Genomic DNA, 22556 nt, shown 5'->3' with positions numbered 1-22556 from the left:
ATATATATATATATATATATATATATATATATATAAAAATATAAAATAATAAAATGTATAATAATATAAAAATAATTTGCATTAGTTTTATTAGTATATTTTTAGAAGTGTGCTTCAAAATCAGTTCAGTCTTTTGTAGGTCATAAATTTATGAAGCTGTTGCTTTCTATCGTCAATAATAAATATATTTATTCTATATTATTCTTATATTTTAACCTAATAAGCGTAGGGGCGCTATGGGACATCGTGCATCTGAATTTCATCATTTTTACTTTTCTTTTTCAACCAAATAAATACAGTCTCTGGATGAGAAATGAACGGCATTTAAAATGTTTTACTTTGTCAAACTAAAGCTATGCAGCCAACCATTTATTTGACGACACGCAATCAATTAAAAAGCAGTCCATAGCGTGCATTATTATAATCATTTACATATTTTATTCTTAAAATGCAGCAACGCTCACAAACATGTAAAAAAATTGCAAAAGGCGACCTGTACATATAAAAACAGATGTTAAAAAGCAGATTTTGCAATTATTGTCCATCACGCCCTCGCGCAAGGTCTCTCTATATAAAGATCAAAAGCAGAGTTTTGAAACAGAAAGGTTCATGCAGACGGTTTTGTCCTGTGAGATCTGGCGACCAGCAGCCGAGGCCTTTCTCCAGACGCCCGAATGAGATCGCGCCGCTATGCGAGGTGAAAGAAGAACAAGGGATGTAGTTCGCTCGACGCACAGTGCAATCGGATAGCATAGTTAGCTTCGTTGATACGGGCGTGATGCACGCACCGACAGACAGTACGGCTTACTGCTCGTGTTTCACGCCTACCGTAATTCTCCTCACGCGTGATGGTCGACTCCTGCCAGGCTCAGTCCGCTCACGGCCAGGATGCGTCGCCGCTCTCAGCCTCCGGATAAAGCGCAGGAGAGTCTGGAAGCACTGATTTGATGTAAACCCCACTCGCATCAGACGGGCTTTCCTGTGGGGAAACTCTGTGTTACAGTAAACGCTTCAAGACGCTTCGTTTTCATGCAATCTAAAAAATATTGCATTTGCAACCAAAAGGAGATGCTGTTGAGCTGCAAGGCGACTATTAATGGTGTTACCATATTCTTTACGCCAATAATGTGCAGGAGCAGGGCTCTAATTGCACCTAAATGGCAACTTATTCACATTATTTATCACAATTAATTGCATATATTTGCTCGAACGCCCCCAAATGATTATTTAAAGAAAAAGGAGTTGAATGCAGTCAGAAATGGCCTATTAAGTCGGTATATTGTTATTGAATTTTTATTGCACTTTTAAAATATTGTGTTTGGTTAAACACGGTTCAAATGAAAAAATGAAGATTCATTTTTATTAATCAAACTCAACAGCTTATGGTACATAATGTCGCGTAACCTTTCTATTTCTGCCGTGAATGATATATACTTCCATAATTATTAGAATGATCTTTTTAAATTATTTGTGAAAGGAATTCTGCCATGAATTGTGTTACAAGCTGCTGGCGCATAGATAAGATCCCTAAAGTTGCAAAGACTGAAGTCTCAAAAGCATAGAGATATTCTTTATTTATCTTTACTTGGCCACGACCCCCTAAAACGACACGTTTGAACACTTCACAAAGTGGGTTTATTTTCGTAACACCGGCCAAATGTATATGCAAAAGGAAAAAGGCGAAGCTGTAGCGTCGCTGAGGGCGCCATGTTCTGGAGATGCTGTAAGAAAACAGCACTAACTCATTATAATCAGTAATTATGTCCCCACTGGATGCAAATGAAGTGCTTAATTTGTAATGGGTTTTATTGTTTAACATTTCCAGCACACTTGAGGTATTTAGCCAATCGGCACGCACTGGATGGCTGGCCAATCAGAGCACACCTCGCTCTTTTAGAACGATGAGCTTTGCATAGGTGAACCGCTTCAGGAGGCGGGCAAAACACATTGCATTACACCAAATACAATTTTTTTTTTTTTTTGAGAATCATATGACCCTTTAAAGTTTCTGACAGCTGCTAATATCTCGCCACCTCCGTCCACCAGCATCAGACCCAAACCGCACGCTGCTCTCTGCAGCTCCAGCACGAACACATCTTCTTCTCCGGTCTCGCTCTCTCTCGCCTCGCCGCACACACGCACTCAAGCCATCTCCGCTTCGTGACGCTGACACGCACGGCCCGTGGAGACGGGAGCGCAGAGCGCCCGTCAGCCTGCTCCGCCTCTGACCGAGTCCGTGTCGGAGCCGCCAGCTCCAGGTTCTGCGCGGCGATTCGGGCGGGTCAGCAAACACGACGGGTCCAGCGCCGGACGGGCCCCATCTTTACTCTGAAGCTCAAGATGCTGAAGCTTTTTGGTTAAAAGAGCTTCACATGAGCCCAGGTCGGTCGCTTCCTGACCGAGGAAGCACCATTTCTGTGTGACCCACCTCCAGATGAGCTTTGGGATGAAGCTCCATCTTAGTGAGCTTGGCTCTCCATCGGCACCGCTGAGACCAGCTAAAAAGATATCGAACGATAAGAAAACATTGCATTATTGTAGTGATTCGTTAAATGTAATTATATTAAATTAACGCTAGATTTAAAAAAATGTATTACAAAAAGTAAAAACATGGTTAAAATTAAAAATAAAATAATTTCATTAAAATATAAATTTCATTAAAAATATTTATAAAAAAAAAAAAATATATATATATATATATATATATATATATATATATATATATATATATATATATATATATATATATATATAAAATTGAAAAAATGATTAAGAAAAATATTATGTTAAATATACCAAAATAACTCTGCTACTGAAATAATGAAAACTAAATTGAAATTTTTTTTATTTTATTAATTAAAATTAAAAAAAAAAATTATATATATATATATAAGGTTTTAGTAAATTGGATTAGGTTTATTTAAATTTGAGTTTTGTTTAGAAGTACTTCTGTATATAAATAAAGATACTAAATCTTTATTTATAAAAGTACTAAAAATACAAAACGTTCCAAAATCACACAACGTTTGCACTTATTAAACCAAAATGTAAATAAACAGGGAAAATACAAAATTAAACTTAATTTATAATACAATCTAGGTAACACTTTAGAATAGGTAACACAAATTAACTACGACTTTTCCCTCAGTAAATCTTTAATTTGCTGCTTAATAATAGTTAAGTTTAGGTATTGTGTAGAATTAAAGATGTAGAATAAGGTCATGTAGAATAAGATATTAACATGTGCTTAATCATCACTAATAGATATCCTAATATTCTAATAATACGCATGCTAATAAGCAACTAAAAGGTGTAACCGTACAATAAAGTGTTCCTGAATACGCTTGTCATGTAACAGAATAAAACAGCATTGTTAAACAGAATATCTGAAATGTAATGAAGCTGAATTGCGAGGTGCGTACGGGAGATGGTGTCTCTGTGATGAATCTCTGGAAGCGCTCCAGCTGTTCGAGGAGCTGCGTGTCACCGATGGCTCTTCTCAGCTGGATCACGAAGCCGTCGGTCGGGAGGACGAGAGGAGGATGCTGATCGAAGCTCTCCAAGAGATCAGCTGTAGAGACCACAAACATCACTTACTGTCACGAATCAGCTCCATGCTCTTCCGCCCGCAACAACACTAGAGGTCGCCTCTCTATAATATTGACTTTCACACCACCCTGAACTTCATTTCCTGTGACTCCTTTGCACAAGATTGCTTTGAATTACACACGCTTTGGAGTCCGCTTAGCCCTGTTTTGACCGCTGCCCGATACTCGGATGATGTCTCTGTTGGATTGTGTCTTTTCTGTGTTGTTAAAGTGTGTAGAAGTGTGTAGAAGTGTGTACCGTTATGAAGCGCTGGGCCGGCTCTCGTCTCCGGACGGAGTCCACGCTGCCGGGACAGGAGCCGCGGCTCAGATTTCTCAGTATGTGATGGAGCTGAGCCGCGCTCAGAGACGGAACTCCATCCGCAGAGCCTTCCACGACATCTACACACACACACACACACACACACACTGTCACACATCACAGGAACTGATAGAAAACACAAATACACTTTACAATAGCATCTCTTATTCTTTGTGATGATTAAGATATGAATTTACAGAAAAGCACGTTTTTATGCATATAATGCCCCACTTTATCACAAATAAGACATGTCTTAGTTAAATAGATACAAATATATAATAATACTAAAGGATATAAAAGATATTATATGTTATTGTGTTATTGTGGGTCAAAAATAAGTTTATTCTGATTTATTCTAATTATTCTAATTTTTTATTTTGTATGTATTATTATGTGTATATAATCATTTATATATATATATATATATATATATATATATATATATATATATATATATATTATATGTTTCTTTTGCTTCTTTCCAGAAAAAAAGAAAATAAATATGTAACATTTATATAATAAATATATTTATATATAATACAAATTTCATGAATATATACAGACATGTAAAGACTTTTACAATAAATGTGCGTATTTATATATACATAATAAATATACACAGTAAACTTTAAAGTAAACTTTTATTTTTGGATGATGATTTTGGATGTGATTAATCATAATTAATCATTTAAGAGCATATATATATATATATATATATATAGACTTGCTATATCAAAGTTAAATATCAAATAATAAAATGGATTTTCTGAATTTATTTTATTGTATTTATTTTATTTTATCTAAAGCATCTCTTTCAGCGGGACGTCACACATTATTTACAGACATGGCTTATTCAGCGCTCTATCTATGAGCATGAAAGAGTCTCTGTGTTCATGAAGCTTTATCCTTTAATGACTAATACTTCCTGTTAATTATTTCTGAACCCTGATGTCTGAAGAGATTGTGATGAGAGAGGAATGCATGTGTAATAAAAGAGGACCGATCAGAATGGTGCTCCGCTTTAATAATTCATTGAAATAAACGTCCTCTCCATTTCATCGAGCTCAATCCTGCCTATAAGAACGTGTACAAAAAGAAAATCTGTGATCCTGGACCTTGTAGCAATAGCCACAATACATTGTAGGGGTCAAAAGTATTTTTATGCCAACAATCGTCAGGATATTGTACATTTTTTTTGTACAATTTTGTAAATTTCCTACTGTAAAAATATTTTTAATTGCTAAAAACTTTGCATTGCAGATTTTCAATTAATATTTTCAATGATGATGCATACATTTTGAAAAATTGACACTTATGACTGGTTTTGCTGTCCAGGGTCACATTTATAACAAAATATATTGAAATACAAATATAAACAATATAAATAAATGTTATGTTTTTCAAAATATATTTATTTAAATATATATATATATATATATATATATATATATATATATATATATATATATATATATATATAATTTTATATAATATATAATACTGAAAACACGCAAAATAAACATATTAAATATATACAAATATTTGTAAAAAATCACATATATAATAATTTTTTTGGGAAGTAAATAGTGCTTGTATTAATGTTGCACTATAATATATTAAGTGCATGTCTATATTGTGTGCATATATATACTGTTAATAAAGCATATATTTAAATAAATAAATAAATACATATTTATAAATGAATAATTATGTTTGATTTTTATTACTGTAATATAAATAAATATATATATATATATATGCAGAAAGAAAATATTTATATAATAAAAATAATAATAAATAGTGTATATTATAAAGTGCATACAATTTAAATTTCAATTAAATTCTACATTTTTAGTTTTTTTTTTTTTTTTTTTTTTTTTTCTGCACGAACAGAGCAGAAGAATCTAGTTGAGACAGAAGCAGGACCTGCAGGAGGTTTTCCTTCGGTGTGGCCAGCAGATTGACGGCCGAGGAGAGCTTGAGCAGGTAAGTGTGAGCCAGGTCAGCGAGTCCGGCCCGTCCGCCCAGTCCATCAGCAGATCCAGGTTGGCCCTGACCTGGACTCCACGGGACCAGCAGTAAAACGCCTCCGGACCCTTGACGCGAGAACGGAGGTCACACGAGGTCAGGGGATCGAACCCCCGAGCGCCTGAGCTCACTCACCTCTCTCCATCAGCAGGTTGAAGAGCAGGGCGTTGATGAAGAAGAAGAGGTAGGAGAAGAGCTGAGCGCTCACGTCCGGATGAACCTGGAACGCTCGGAGCAGACGCAGACTCTGAGCGCAGACGTCCAGCACGCCTCGGACCGCAGGCGACACCTGCAGCTGACCGCTGTCGGAGAACGCATGACTGTCCAGAACGCCCGGGAGAAGAGGGTACAGCATCTGAACACACACACACACACACACACGCTCTCCGTCACACACCACAGCATTCATACAGAACGACTGCTCACGAAAAACGAAAGCTGAAATAAATAAATCACCCAAAGCGACATTTCTCATTCTTAAGGTGCCGATAAACGAACAGCAATTGAATCTTTAAATTAGATATTAATCATTTCTATTGTTGAAAATGATATAGAAAATATAACAGTGAAATGGTACTAAAAGAGCAATGAACCTTAACAGTGATGACATGTCAAGGTGATCAAAAGGATTTTAATGCTATTTCTAATAATCTAAATAATCTAATAGCTAAAGAAATTGCATAAAAAGTTTTTTTTAATTTAATTATTTTTATTTTATTTTATTTTATTTGAAACATTTTGTCCCCATCTGTCTTCTTTTTTTTGCTGATTTTTATAGTGGAAAAAAAAATTATCTTATTTATATTAAAGATTCTCTTTGGGTTGTATTTAAAGTCAATGTTTTCAGATAATATTTTAATAATTTGCATTTGCATTAATATACAATGCCAAATAAAGGCCAGATAATTTATTTAATCTCTTCTTTATATATATATATATATATATATATATATATATATATATATATATGAATTCATTCAAATGCAATGTATGAATGTAAATATAAACTCATAATGAACTTTGAATATTATTGCCACTTTTTTGTAGTTTTTTTTCTTTTTATTATTTACTGATTTTTTAGATTTTTATTTATATTTATTTATTTATATATTTTTTATTTATTTATTTATTTATATATTTATATATTTTATATTAGATCTTTATATATTTTAAAGTAATAATTGCTTATTAATTGTATAAATGCAACTGACACATCTCTTTTAGCAGCGCCTGTACTTTTTTTCTGCATCTTATCATCAACACAGCAGGATGAACTGTTGTCTTCGATAAGATTAGGTCACTCCTGACCGAATGAGCGTCCTCCGTTCATCTCACATCCTTCCTGCAACCTGTCAAGCGTTAGCAGCGTAAAACAGACCCGAAGCGAGAGGACTACAGTGGGGAATCCCTGAAAGAGAGTCTGTGTTGAAGACGTTGGCTCAATGCGCCACACATCACAAGAGCACAGAGCTGGCTTTGTTCTGTGTAATTGTGTGCAGACGGCTGGGTCCCGGCGTATGCATGGATTCTCAGGGAGACACCCGCTTGGCAGCCGCCGGCCGCTCTGGCGCTTCACCGTGAAGGAAAAACTGACACACAAAACCAAAGAACAGAGATTCCTCCGAGCGCAAACACTTTCAGTCAAATCTCTCTATCAGTCCGCTTAGTAACTTATTAGCAATGAGTCTGATTCCTTTCCATCTCATTTTAGAGCTACAAAACAGACATTTTTCATTTAAATTAATTACATTTTTTTTTTATGCTTATTTTTGTTTGTTTGTTTTTTTTGCATTGCATTGCAACCTCCGTCTTTTCCTTTGACAACCCTAATTTTATTTTAAGTATGATTTTTATCTGTATTGTATCTTCTGTTCAGGGCTTAATTTAATTTAAGTTTAGTTTAGCATTTTACTATAGTTTGTATAATGTTTTATTTTTATATTTTACATTTTAGTTCAAGATTTAGTATTTTTGCTGTGTTTCTGTCATGGTAAACTGGTTTATTTCCTAAAGCTAATTTTTTAAGAAACGCACGTGAAAGGTTTTATGAAAATTGTTTATAGACGTTTCATTTGTGTGGTATTTTACAGTTATTTTTATTACAGCTTTTTTGCAGTTTTATTTTATTTGAGTGTAGTTAAGTGTTTTTATTTGTAATATATCTTCCATCCAGTCAGTAAAGTTACAGATATTTTATATTTTATTTCAAGTTTTTAATTTTAGTATATATATATATATATAATATATATATATATATATATATATATATATATATATATATATATATATAATTATAGATAAAAATGAATTAAATATTAACAAAATAATTAAATTACTAAAAAACTGAAGCTAAAAAAATGAATTAAATATTAACAAAAAATAAATAAATTATATATATATATATATATATATATTATATATATATGTATAATAATTAAATACTAAAACTAAACTGAGATAAAAATGAATTAAATATTAACAAAAAAATATATATATATATATATATATATATATATATATATATATATATATATATATATATATACAAAAAAAATACATCCATATATGTTGTTAATATTTAATTAATTTTTATCTTAGTTTTACTTTTAATTATTTTAGTACACCACTGAGAAAATAATAATAATATAAACCCTCCCTTGGTAAATAACTAATATTTTTTTGAATAAATATTTCCTTTCAGCGCATGTTTTTATTTCAAGTAACACAAATAGTTTTTTTTTCGTAGTTTCAGTTTTAGTTTTAATCAATCACTTGCTCCCAGCCAAGCTGAAACATTACATGCACGGGAACGCCATTCAAACGAACCTGAATCGAACGTAAAAACGCGTCTCAATCAGCTGTGTCCAGCGTGTTTTATTAGTTTAAGTCCGGCAGCTGTTTCCTTCTCAGAGAGAACACAGCCTGTTATTGTAGCCGTAAAACATGGCCGTGTTTGTTTTTGATTCGATTTTCCTGCTGAAAGCATTGAGCTGGTGAGAACAGAACGAGACGCGTGCCAAGCTTTCGAAGCCTAAAAGGTCATTTGCTGAAGAACGGAGGGTTTGTGTCACCGCCTTCATCATTTACACTCTCAATAAAAACGCTTCTCGGGATCTAAAAGGACATTTCTAGCTGGAAATCGGTGAATGATAACTGGTCGAACGACTCAATGAACGATCGCCTTCCTTATATTCGAACCTCATCAAAACGTTGCACTGAATCAAATCACACCCATCCAAACGGCCTCCCAATCTCAAGAACAAAGATGAATTATAATTTCCCAAAGGGGCGAGACGTCGGAGGATTTTTTTCCCGTGCAGAATACAAATCAATCCCAAATCCCGGCTTCGCCAAGCGACCGAACGCTGAATTAAAAGTCTGTGAGAAACCAAGAAGCGCTGCAGCTTATGAAATATGACAGGGAAGCTTTTGATCGTTTCGAGGCTCGAAGCCATGGGCGCAACCGAGGATGCATTCATTTAATCATAAATACAGCAAATATTGTGAAATATTACAAGTAAAGCAATTCATCATCACTCCAGTTTTCACGTGATCCTTCAGAAATCTGATTTGCTGCTAAAGAAACATTTATTTATTTATTTATGCAGCCTTGATGAGCAAAAGTGTTCATTTAATAATATTTCACCATTTAAAAAAATATAAATATTTAAACACAGTAAGTCTTTACACGAATTTCTTTACAAAGCTAATTGAAGAATTTAATGAACTATTTAATTGAATTGACTAATTGAAGGAACTAAATTTTAACTATTTTATTTATGCACTTGTTTATTAATTAATTAATCAATGAATTGAGATAAATAGTGGTCCGCCCTGTGTTTCCATGTTTACGATATTTTTCGTTTCTGTGTTTAAAACAATAAAAAAAGTGCTAAAATGAAAAGAATGTAAATTAAAAATGGAACTAAACAAAACCGAACTTTTGTTTTAATTAAGTATGGGTCTAATTACTTGTAAATGTTGTATTTAGCGTTTCTTATAACGTTTATACCAAAAGACGCTCGAATAAAAAAAAAAAACCATACGGGCGCCTAAAAAAAGAGATAAAAATTAAAGAACGAGAATAAAAATGCGACGGATATTAAAACGAGAGCGAATCTAAAAATAAAACGCCGAAATAGTAACAAAAAAAAAAATCACGATCGCGTGGAAAGCGAAAGTATTGTATGCTACGCTGGATTGATTGGTTCGTGAGGTCCATCAAGGTCAGATGCAGGAAAGACATCTGGAAGCACTTGAGTTCACGAAGCCTGCGTCATTCATCATCCAGACCGGCTTCTCTTAAGAGCAGTCTGTATTTCCATCGAGTTGGTTTTGCGGTGTGAAGAGAATCTGAGCCCATTTCACTGCGTTGACGCTGGACACATTTCAGCACATGCAGAATAAATGCAGCGCTCTTAAGCCCCGCCCTCATCTCTCACTCCTCATCTCTTGAAAGCCACGCCCACATCTTAACGTCCAATCAGCAATTAAATGCTGATACGCTGCTATTTCTTCAAATAGTTTTTGTGCTAAACAGATAACTGATCATTAGAACTGAAATGACAATGAATAAAAATACTATTATGTTATATATAAAGTACGCAGAAAAATCTCAAAAGCCACCAAAATTTTTTATTCTAATTAAATATTAATGAAAAATATTATCTCAATTATACTAAAATAAAACTGGTCTGTGCTCTTTGTGTGTTAAAATGATGTAACAAAATAACTATATTATATTATATACATATTAATATATTATACTATTATATACATATTATATTATATTATACTATTATATACATATTAAAAAATTACAAAAAACACAACAAAATGACTAAAACTTTAACTAAAAAAATTCCATATAAAAAGATTAAAATAAAAAAAAACAGTTCAATAGTATCTAAAATAAAACAGGTTATTTGAGTTCAATTGATGGACTAAAACAACTCAAATAAAAATAATAAATAAATCAATAAATTCTATAGACATTTTTTAAAATCCAAAATACATACGACAAAAACATTAAAACTTTAACTAATATTAATTAAGAAGAAACAAAATGAATTTAAAATATAAAAAGTGGAAGTAAAATACTCAAATACTACTGATACTGCTTATGTAGAAATATATCAGTTATTAAATTTATTAAAAATTATACAAATAATAGAGACTAGTAAAAATGTCAAACACACACACACACACACACAAACATTTCCAAAACTTTAACTTAAATTATGTCGTTTAAAAAGTTAAAATTTTTAAACTGATGTACTAAAATACTAGTTAAAACTAGTTAATAAGTTAACAAATTAACAAATTAAGTTGAAATGTTTGGACTAAAATGGCTAAAACTGAAAGAAATCTTTCTTCCACGGAAGAAATAAAAGAGCGATGACAGAGCGATCATTTCTGTCAAGAAGCATGCAGAAGGCCTGACCTTGGTGAGATAGTAGACACACTGCTGGAAGGTGAACATCAGGACCTCCTCCAGCACCGTCATGGCCTCCTCACTGGCCGAGCGCACCGAGGAGAGCCGCAGCTCCAGCACCGCTGCAATATAACCACAAATACTCAAAGCGAACACATACATCACGTCACCCACATCGGCACTGACTGATTTACCAATGCAGTCTTCCTCTCCTCCTCCTCCTCCTCCTGAGAGACTCCGTGCAGCAGACGAGGAACCTCCTGATGGATGAAGTGAAGGATCTGGACGGAGTTGGACATCCACAGGACCAGCGGCTCCAGGCCCCGCATCAGTCTGTCAGCGCCAGAAGCCCGGTCCGCCGAGTCTGACTCACTTCTGCTTGCGCCAGGAGAGCGAGGAAAATCTGGTTTTAATGCACGCCGTGTCTAAGAAACTGAAATTTAATTCCGCTGCTCGTGAAATGATGAGAAACGAGTTCCTGATCTTACATTTCAGGCTGCAGAGCCGCGAGTTCCTTTGCCTTTTCCTGCATTAAAGTATAAAAGATACAGTGCAGTTATGACTGAACACGTCTAAAGTAAAGCTATTCACTGATTCACTGTCTATCTCACGCAGAACATCTGAAACCTGTTTTCTGTGCGTTACAAGCACTTACGTTTCTAAAAAGGATATAAAAGCAACATAATTGTTATTACACTTGACTCATGCAATATATAACAAGTTACACTATTAGAGTAATAGTTCATCAAAAATAGTTCATATATATATATATATATATATATATATATATATATATATATATATATATATATAATTTGCTCACCCTCAAGTCATTCAAAGATCATACGACTTTATTTCTTTTGCAGAACCCAGAAGAATATACAAGGGTTTTTTGGGGCTGTAAGGAATTAGCTTAATTTCCTATTGACTTCTGTTGTATTTTATGTCCATACCACGAGAAATGAAACGCTCTCTGATTCATTTCACAGAAGAAAAACTCAGGTTTGGAATAACGAGAGAGAAAGTCAATGATTTTCATTCTCATAATTTTTGGCAGCGCTATCACTTTAATAGACTGGACTCCTGTATGCATCATTAGTCAACTCAACTGATTCGTTCAAAAACACTGATTCAGTCAGGAATGAACCAATGGCTGTCTTTATGAGTGAGCCATTGAATCATTTACTGAACTGATTCGCTTTTCATCGCACCGACGCGCAATCACGACTGCATTCAAAAAATAATCCATACTAAAACAGTCGTGAATTAGAAGCACAAAACCAGAGTTTGTAAAGAAAAACGACGGAGGATTTCGATATCAGCCAAAAGCAAAGAGATTTTTCTTTGCTAAAGTAAGGAAACTTGTTTTTTTTTTCGCTCTTGTACATAAACGGCACAAAAGAAAATCAACAGACGTTAGAGAAAAGTGTATATAGCATTTTAAATATGGATATTTTTCTTACAAAAACGCATTAAATCACTCCAGGAGGCACGTTTTATTACAGATGGATCTTCTTTTCACTGTTAAACTAATAACTCGGGTTGGATACGTCTAAAAATATAAAGTCGGCCCCACTTTATATTAAATGGCTTGAACTACTATGTACTTACATTTAAATTAATCATTTGACTCAATGCACTTATTGTGTACATACATGTTTTTACATTGTACTTTTCTAAAATATCGACGTAGTTACATATTTTTGTGTCTAGATTTATAATTACACTCTTAACCCATCCCTTACACCCTTAAACCTACCCATACCTCCCAACCTGATACTAACCTTACCCGCTTCCACCTCAATAGCAGCAAAAGTGTTTTGCAATACTATATGAACACAATAAGCACACTGTACTTATTTTTTGATGTACGTTAGTACGATATAAAGCGTAACCAGAAAGTCATACACACCTAGGATGCCTTGAGGGTGAGTAAAACATTACTAATTTTCACGCTTCTACATATTCAGCTATTGAAAAACTACCGAATCAACTACCTTGAGCAATCATTAACAGACCTGTTTGTCTAAAAATATATTCAGCAGAGAGGTTTTTGTCCGTATTGTGGAAGTGGAATTGGTTACGGTCATCTTTTTGCATTCAACTTTTTGCGCGAGCCGTCCTTTAATCATATACTGGCTATAGCGCATGGTTGCGCTCTTGGTGACCGACCGAAAGACAAACACTGGTTTGACTCGGCGGACTCACCCATACGACGGTCTGCAGCTGGTCGGCCGTCTTGAGCAGCAGCCGCCGGAGATCCGGCATTGAGAAGCGGCTGGCGGACTGCTGAGACACAGACACAGCAGGAAGGCGGCGGTCAGTTTGTGTGCGGCGATCCCGCCTCCACCGCGCTGAAGATCTCTTCAGCACCCTGACTCGTGCTCCAGCTCATACGGCAGAAGCAGCTCCGCTCCGTCCGCGCCTCTGAAGCAGGCCCTCGCTCACGCGCCGCGACCTACAGAGAGCAGGCCGCCTGTTCGCCTGACTGACCGCCGCCTTCGGACGCCCGGGTCTTTATACATGAAGAGGTAATGATCTCCCAGAGCGACGAGGTCTCCTGATTGCAGCTCCGCCTCGTGCTGGATGACGGCTCCGTTGCGCTTGACCTTAGCCGCGTGGAGGGGCTTCAGTCGGGTCCCGGTCTCCAGACGCCGGACGCTGCAGTGATCGGGCAGGAGATCGGGGGCCCAGAGATTCACGCGGTTCGCATCGCTCTCAATCTCGCTGCGCGAGGTTCTTCAACGCGCCGTCCGAATACTGAGCAGCTATTGATCAGAGCATAGATGACAAAGTCCTGAGGAGGGAACGGAGATCTAAATAATCTGCTAACAAATAAATAATAAAGTTATAGCATGCAGTAAAACTGTGAGCTGATTCGCTTTGTAATTGAAAATCGAAGTTAAATGCTAGATAAATGCAAATATGTGACCCTTATTATGTCTTAAGTCATAATATATGTACGTGTGCTGTGTATATTTATTATGTATATATAAATGCACACTCATACTATATATGTTTTGAGAATTTTCCATGTATATACATTTATATATAAATATACATATTTTTCTCAAATTTATACATGCGTGTGTTTGTATGCATAAATATATATACATTAAAAACATACACAGTATTCACGCATATATTACGTCAACAAAATGTTTTATTTTGGATCTTAAATTAAGCGATTGACAGATTTGGAAATGGCCAGAATACATTGTATGAGTCTTTTGGGATTTTTGCATCCTCCGACTCCAGATTTTCAAATAGTTGCATCTCAAAAACTGACAAATATATATATATATATATATATATATATATATATATATATGTCAATGGAGAGCTTATTTATTCAGCTTTCATGTGATTAACAAATCTCAATTTTGAAACACTTATGGGTTTTGTGGTCCATGGTTACATATATAAAAATAATGGTAATAATAAATAAGTGAATCATTGTATTCAGTATTACACATATTGGTATGAAGTAGAAAAACATTTAGAATATTAGTATTTCCATTTTAAAATAATCGCTATAATCAATAATAATAATGCATTATAAATAATAATTAAAACTTTTTTACAGTGTACAATTTAATGCGGTAATAAAAAAATGGTTTTACTGATTTATTTATATATGATAATATTTGAACTTTTTAAACGATTACTAGTAATATCTACAGTCTGAATGTTCCTGTTTCTTGAAAAGCAGAGCACGGCACAATCCATCACCAAATAATGCACATGTACTGTCTGTGTTCACGCGTGTGTTTGATCATTCACGGTCGTCATCGCACACAGCTAATCTGACAGGAAGTGTGTCCACCCTTCGGGACGCGTCGCTTTGGACACTCCACTTCCTGTCCGGAGTGAACACTAAGCCTGTTTTTGCATACGTGTTCATTTTTCATGCCATTTTTTCCTCTGTTTGGCACATTCTGTTATTTTCCAGTGGAATCGAAGGGATGTGGGGTGGTTTTTTCCAATGGTTCATTGACGTCACCTGTGTTGTATTATTCCGTGTAGAGGCAGTGAATCTTTGTGATTGTAAGATTGTCGGTTCTGATCACGCACTGAATTATTTTTTCCAAAAACAAACAAAGTTAGTGAAAACCCCTGTTATTCTGTAGTTTAACGTTACTGGTTAATGTCTAAAAACATAAAGCATCATGCTAAAGTCTCCAGTTGTTCCACAGACTCCAGTCTTCACAAGAACAGGTTTTATAACTAAACGAAAATAAATAATAGTTTAAATTAATATTAAATGCTATAGTTGAACGTAAGTGTCTTTAATAAATAATGCATATTTATATGTAATTTACTGCTGTATTTCGAAGAATTAACGATAAACTAAAATATACTTTAATGTACTTTCTATTGGAACTTTCATGTAGTGAATTGAAATATTTTTAATTACAATTTATTTGTAATTTATGATGTATTTGATAACTTGTAATCTAGTACATTTAAATAGATATAAAATCATATTGACTAGTTTTAATTGTAATCAGTTATTTTACATGAGATTTATTATGTTAATCAGTACATCCAACAAAGTGTTCTTCTTCAAAGCACAACAAATCATTATTAAAACTCTGCTTCAGTGTATTTAGAAGCAATCATAAAGAAAAGTCTCTCTTTAAGTCACTTAAGTTCCACGTTAAGTTTGCAACTTATCACAGTATGGTGGTATTTACCTTTAAGGACTAATTAAGAGCCAATATGCTAGTAATGATATAGCATGTTAGAGCAGGCTGTGAACATGATTGTGGCATGATTAGCATGTTGTTAGCATGTTGCTATCATGTTTCTAGCATGATTAGCATGCTAGAAACATGATTAACGTTGCTAGCATGTTTCTAGCAAACAATGAGGTTTTTACTGAATACTGCATTTTATTAGAAAGTTATAACGTTGCTAGAATGATTTAAACATGATTAACATGTTGCTAGCATGTCTTAAAAAGTATTAGCATGCTGGAATGTTTTAACATAACTAATATGTCGCTAGAATGTTTTCGCATGATTAGCACATTGCTAACAGCAGCATGTTTTAATATGTTGCTAGCATGATTTATCAGTTTAACCACTTTACTTAAGTGCTGGTTAGGTATATTTTGAAGCTGGGATGCTGGTTTAAGATGGTTTAGGCTGGTCCTTTAGGTTTAAGCTGGTGCTTTGCTGGTTTATGCTGGTCATTTGCTGGTTTAAACTAGTCATTTGCTGGTTTAAGCTGGTCCTTTTGCTGGTTTATACTGGTTATTTGCTGGTTTAAGCTGGTCTTTTGCTATTTTGCGCTGGTCCCTTGCTGGTTTATGCTGGTCCTTTTGCTATTTTATGCTGGTCCTTTGCTGGTTTATGCTGGTCCCTTTGCTGGTTTATACTGGTTATTTGCTAGTTTATGCTGGTCCTTTTGCTGGTTTGCTGGTCCTTTTGCTATTTTATGCTGGTCCTTTGCTGGTTTATACTGGTTATTTGCTGGTTTAAGCTGGTCCTTTGCTATTTTATGCTGGTCCTTTGCTGGTTTATGCTGGTCCTTTGCCAGCACATGCAGCATAAACCATCTTAACCAACTGAAACCACTGATAACAACTTAATGCCAATGAATTCCAGAAACATTGTGGCATGTGTTTGATGGGCTGGAGGAAAGACAGGCGAGGTGAGCCAGAGATATAGTGTGAGTTTGTCCTACCTGTCTGTAACTGAAGCCCTGCAGGAGCAGGAAGTATGGGAAGTCCAGAGGCGGGTGAATGGAATACTGTGTGGCGCTGTCATCGCTGCTCCGCCTCCTCACGCTCATTAGCAGGACACTGTGTTGCTTTGTCGGCCCTCGGCCTCTGGGTCCTCCTCCTGCGCTTGCTCGCAGACAGGTGCTATGAGCTTCAGCCGTCAGATCCGTGTCACTGAGACTCTTCAACAGATTGAGTCTGCCGTCATTCACTCACGCATAAGTCCAGCGCACGGACTTCCCTCTGCAGCGCTGCCTTCTGCAGCTTACGCGCTGTGCGCTTATACCTGAAGAAGGTGTTCAAGGAATAGGTCAGCCACGAATTTACTCACCTCGGCCTTTCAGGATGCAGACGAGTTTGTTTCTTCAACGGCTTTGAGAAATGTAGCATTGCATCACTTGCTCACCAATGGATGCTCTGCAGAATGAGAGTCCAAACAGCTGATCCAATCCACAAGTAATCCACACCACTCTTGTGAATTAAAAAGCAGTGTGTTTGTAAGAAACAAGTCTATAATTGTCATTCTGACGGCACCCATTCACTACAGAGCATTCATTGGTATGCAAGTGATGCAATGCTACATTTCTCAAAATCTGATAGAATTTGAGTCAACTAATCCTTATCTATGTACAACACCAAACACAGTTTATACGCAAATAGCGATTCAGTATGCAAACACAACACCAAAATTAAATTGATTTGGGTTCAATTTTAAATGCTGAACATTAAATCAATAGTCAATAGGAGGTTTTCAAGTTCAGGGAACCAAAATGATCGAGGGTTAAATACAACTTAATAATGCAAATGTGATCTATGCGTGTCGAGGGATACCAGCGGTCACGGTGTCCTGGTCTTTAGAGTTGTTTTCTTCTATGGTGGCTTTGCGCTGGATCTCAAAGCGCCGCGCGAATCCTTCTTTGGGTTTCCAGAGCGACTGCAGCAGCAGCGGCTTCTCATTGTCTCCCACCACACGAACGCATTCGGTCCTCCAGCACTGGTTTCCAATACAGCCGATCACGCCACATAACACATAGTCTTCAAGCGCCTTCTTTGCTCAGGAGTATCTGAGACAAATACAAACAGCGTGAACCACTGATATGCATGAAATAATAAGATATATATTCATACCACTGTGCAAAAGATCGACGCCTTAATGTTTTTCAAAGCACTCTACCTCTTTATTTAATCAAAAATGTTGAATATATTCACAATTTAAAAATTCTATGTTATTGCTGTGGATTTTCAGCATCACTAATCCAGATCAGTGTCACATGATCCTTCAGAAATCATTTTAATAGGCTGATCTGCTGCCCGAGAAACATTTCTGATGTGCTCAAAACTGTTAAAACATTACAAACTAAGAAAAAGCAGGCACACTCTCTAGCTGCAGAACTGTGAAAGAACAGAGAGATTCAGTATCTGAGTGCTGACACAGCGCTCGATCCAAAGTGGCTTCACCAAGGAATCCATTTTGCCTTGAATTTCAAACCAACCGAGACATTTGGTATGAAAACCTCTCATGCCGCTACAATGGACTTTAACCAATGTGCACAAAGGCCGTTTTGTGCAGTTACTTCAATCCAAACCCATTGGAAAATCATTTGCAACCACATTATGAATCTTTATAGGAATTTTTTGTAATATTATTTCAATTTAAATATCATGACCCTGAATATATTCGAACCACATTTACTAACATCTACAGACGCTTGTTAAGAGCGGGTGTTAGGACACTTGGTGCCTTTTCCTTGTTACATATTTTAGTAATCATCATAAATTAGGTATCTTTTGAAAGTTTAAATACTGTGATCTTTTTGAACTTAGACAATGCATTACCGTGAAAACCATACTTTTCCTCTTAGCAGGCGCTTTTCTTGTGGCGATCATAATGTTTTTATAGTTACTGAAATGTTTCTTAAATCATTACAGTAACTTTTGTCTGAACTTTATTTGATGTTCAACAAGAAAAACAGAATGTTGATCTCTGAATGCTTTCTAGTGTGTAAAGCAATAAGAATGCTCAAAAAAATCGGAAACACTGATAGTAGACATTCTACAAACCGTAAGTAACTACATGTCAACTAGCAGTCAGTAGAATACATACCGACTAGCCAAAACTTATTTTACTAGCCCTAAACCTAATCTAACACTCTACTCTGAGACGAGTAGGCGTTTAATTGCAAAATGAATGAGAATTAGCTGAAATGTAGTTGACATGTAGTTGTAATTAGTCTAAAGTTGACTATCAAAATATAGTGTAACCAAGAATTACGTAACATTTTTTAAAAAAGCTATGAGCTGGAAACGTTGTGACACTTCATCAAATCGGCGGTTAGACAGCTACACAAAACGTACAGGAACCTCATTTTTGTGAGAAATTCGAATACAGCTTGGTTTGATATATGCTCTTCGGATTTGTAACAGTCCATACTATTTTGTAAAATATACTTTTTGTGCATCTAAACGTGAAATGTAAAGTGCAGCGCATTTGATTGACAGCGCTTTTCAAAGCAGTCACAAAATACAACAATTGAATTTTGGTTTACACTTTAGATAACAACGCACCAATTCATTCTCATCAGTTTGCAACTACATGTCTATTAACCCTCAGAACAGACTGTGAGACTAGGTTTAAGGTTAGTGGAATATATACATGGTTAGTTGGTATGTTGTGGACCCATCAAGTATTAGAAGATGTTAAGCAGACAGTGATCTAATACTTTAATGACTGCATGTAGATGCAAAGTTACTTACTGTTATGTCTGAAGCGGGACTATCAAGCATTGTTACCATGCATTTTCATGTCTAAGCTCAAAAAAGGTTAGCAGGTTTATGTGATCGCCTCACCTGGCGAGAGCCTCTTTAACCAGCTCTCTGGCGCTGAGCGTCAGGCAGCAGCACGCTCTTGTAGTTGGCTCCTTCACAGATCTCCGTACAAAATCTTCAGAACGCCTGGAGCCGTGGACGTGATTGGACAGTTCGAGGGGTCGCTCGCGCCAGCGCCCTCCCGCGGCGTCATCTCTCCAGAAGCTCCTCTGGCCCAGCGTCAACACCGCCGACAGACGGTGCTGGTGACGCCGATCTTGCTCTTCGCCGCTGCCGGATTCCCACGCCTCCGCCGACCTGGCCGTGCCGCTGGATGAGCTGGACCTGGAAGAGGAAGCGAATGATTGCCCGCTCTCCACCGACGGCAGGCGCCACTCTACGCGGCTCAACTAATTGCACCCAGTGAACGAACACAAAACGAACAAAGAGATTTAAAAAAAGCTCTGCTTAATTACTTGGAGGATTTTGGCCAATCCGGTAATCAGTTTATTTCAGGAGCAGTGGCACAAAAGTTCCCTTTAGCCTCACTGGTTGCGCCAGTATTACTGTGCGCGTGTTTTTTAAGCTAATAAAATCTTACTATCCGAGCATGCAAAAAAAAGAATGCATTTTTTTTATGTAAATAATAAAGGTGTCACAGAATTTTTTTTGCTTTTCCAAAGACCAGCGCAGTGCAGTGATCAGGTTCAAATATAAAGAATAAAACTATGGAAACTTTTCATGCATGTTAAAAGTACTGCAGGTAAAGCAACTATCAACGTAATAAAGAACCTTTATATAATGTATATTATTATGCATAACTTATGTTCTTTAATTACTTTGTTATCTCCTTTGGTTAACAAGTTCTGATTAAACAACGAGAATTATTGAAGCTCATGCAATTGATATCAATAGCATTCACGCAACACATATCTAAATAATCTGTTTATTTCACACCTTGTTTAGAGGATATCCCTGTTGTCAGGTAACATATTCAGAACTTTTGGACATGCATTCAGAGTTATTGGTCCTAAAATGTTCTCAAACGCTTGCTCAAAAACACTATCATGCTTTTCTTCTCGACGTGACTGCTTGTTTCTGAACGCAAGTGGGAACATTCAAAATTTTTACACAACGATAAAAAGGAATGTTCCTCAACGCTCACATAACTGAGAAAATAACAGACAACAAACAGGGCATTTTGAACACCAAGAGAACATTCAGAAGCAAAGCATTTTCAACCAACTGACTTTCATTTACTCACCTTTATTCTCACAGCACACTGAATGTTGCACTTCACCCTGGACTGCATTTCCCATCAGCCCTTGGCGACCGATTGCACTGATTTTTGAGGAACACTTTGCAAATGTTTGTACATGGTTTGGATTATTGCTCATCTCTCGATCACCCCTTTGTCAAACCTCTGGATTCTGTTTGATTCCGCTTTGTTTCGATCATTCTCTTTGCTATTGTCTGAACTTTGTATGTGTTTGCACCATGTTTTTTCAATAAAGTCTGTAAGTAGATATGCACGCCTCTTTTCTGGTCAGTCATTACCAAAACGTTCTTATACTTTTTGTTCTGAAAAGTCTTTAGACCAACGTAAAACCATAATAGGTAAGTTTATATGTTTTTATTTCACTTAATGTTGCATAAAAGAGAGTTTAAAAGTCAATTCACTCACGCCAACTCAATTCATAATAGAATTATCAATAGGATAGCGCTCGTGATTGATTTTGTATAGAAGTGAACTCACTGGACGGATCCATTGCTGTGTTTCCTCCCTGACCCGGGAAAATCTCCTGCGGACGCGCTGAGCGGAAAGCCGCAGGTGAGGCTGCTTGAGGCGGCTTGGATCGTCTGTGAGCTCCGCTCTTCGTTACCGATCATCGTTCCCGCGAAGCTGACCGGAGCTCGCGTCGTAACGGGTAACGGGTCCGTTCACATGAGCGCGTGCATATCACCCGCCAAGAAGCGTCCGACATCGAGGCTGCGCGCAGAATGACATGCAGAAGAAAAGTCGCCGAAGAAACGCGCTTTGAACTGTCTACGTGGGCAGCGCTCGTGGGCATCACGGGCGCGTTCCTGAGCCGGCTCTATAAATGCCGCGCGTGATCAGATACTTACAAATGTTGTCGATACGACAGTTACTGACACTGAGACAACCACATACGTAAAGCTGCTGGTGCGCTGAAGGGAGGATCCTCAGTATACTGAAAAAGTGTTCGTGTGTGTGTGTTTTAAAAGTTTTATTTAAGCTTGACTCAATAAATCAGTAAAACAAAAAGTACCATCCCAACATACCGTGATGTACTGTAAAATACCATCTAAAAACCATGGTGACCAGGGTGTTTACTACTGAAACTAATACCAGTGTAACTCAAATTGAAAACAATGCATTATCAAATTTTATACCTTAACACTGTCATCCATTGGTCCATCTATCTTTCATCTATTCATGTATACATTCTGCCTATCCATCCATCCAACCAAGCATTCAAGTATCCATTTATCCATCCATCCATCCACTCATCCATCCATCCATGCATCCATGGATCCATCTATTCATCAATATCTATCCATCCATGGATTCATCAATATATCCATCTATGTATCCATGTTTCTGTCTATTCATCCATGCATCTATCCAAG

The 22556-nt window shown here is 36.3% G+C and overlaps 1 pseudogene; it reads right to left on the bottom strand.

The window, feature by feature from the left end:
- Positions 1-577: 577 nt before the first annotated feature.
- LOC122332682 lies at positions 578-21778 on the bottom strand (annotated as a pseudogene).
- Positions 21779-22556: the final 778 nt, after the last annotated feature.

Source organism: Puntigrus tetrazona, unplaced genomic scaffold (assembly GCF_018831695.1).
Source record: "Puntigrus tetrazona isolate hp1 unplaced genomic scaffold, ASM1883169v1 S000000142, whole genome shotgun sequence".
NCBI lineage: Eukaryota > Metazoa > Chordata > Actinopteri > Cypriniformes > Cyprinidae > Puntigrus > Puntigrus tetrazona.
The sequence above is the reverse complement of the archived record's forward strand: the minus strand, read 5'-3'. Positions and strand labels throughout refer to the sequence as shown.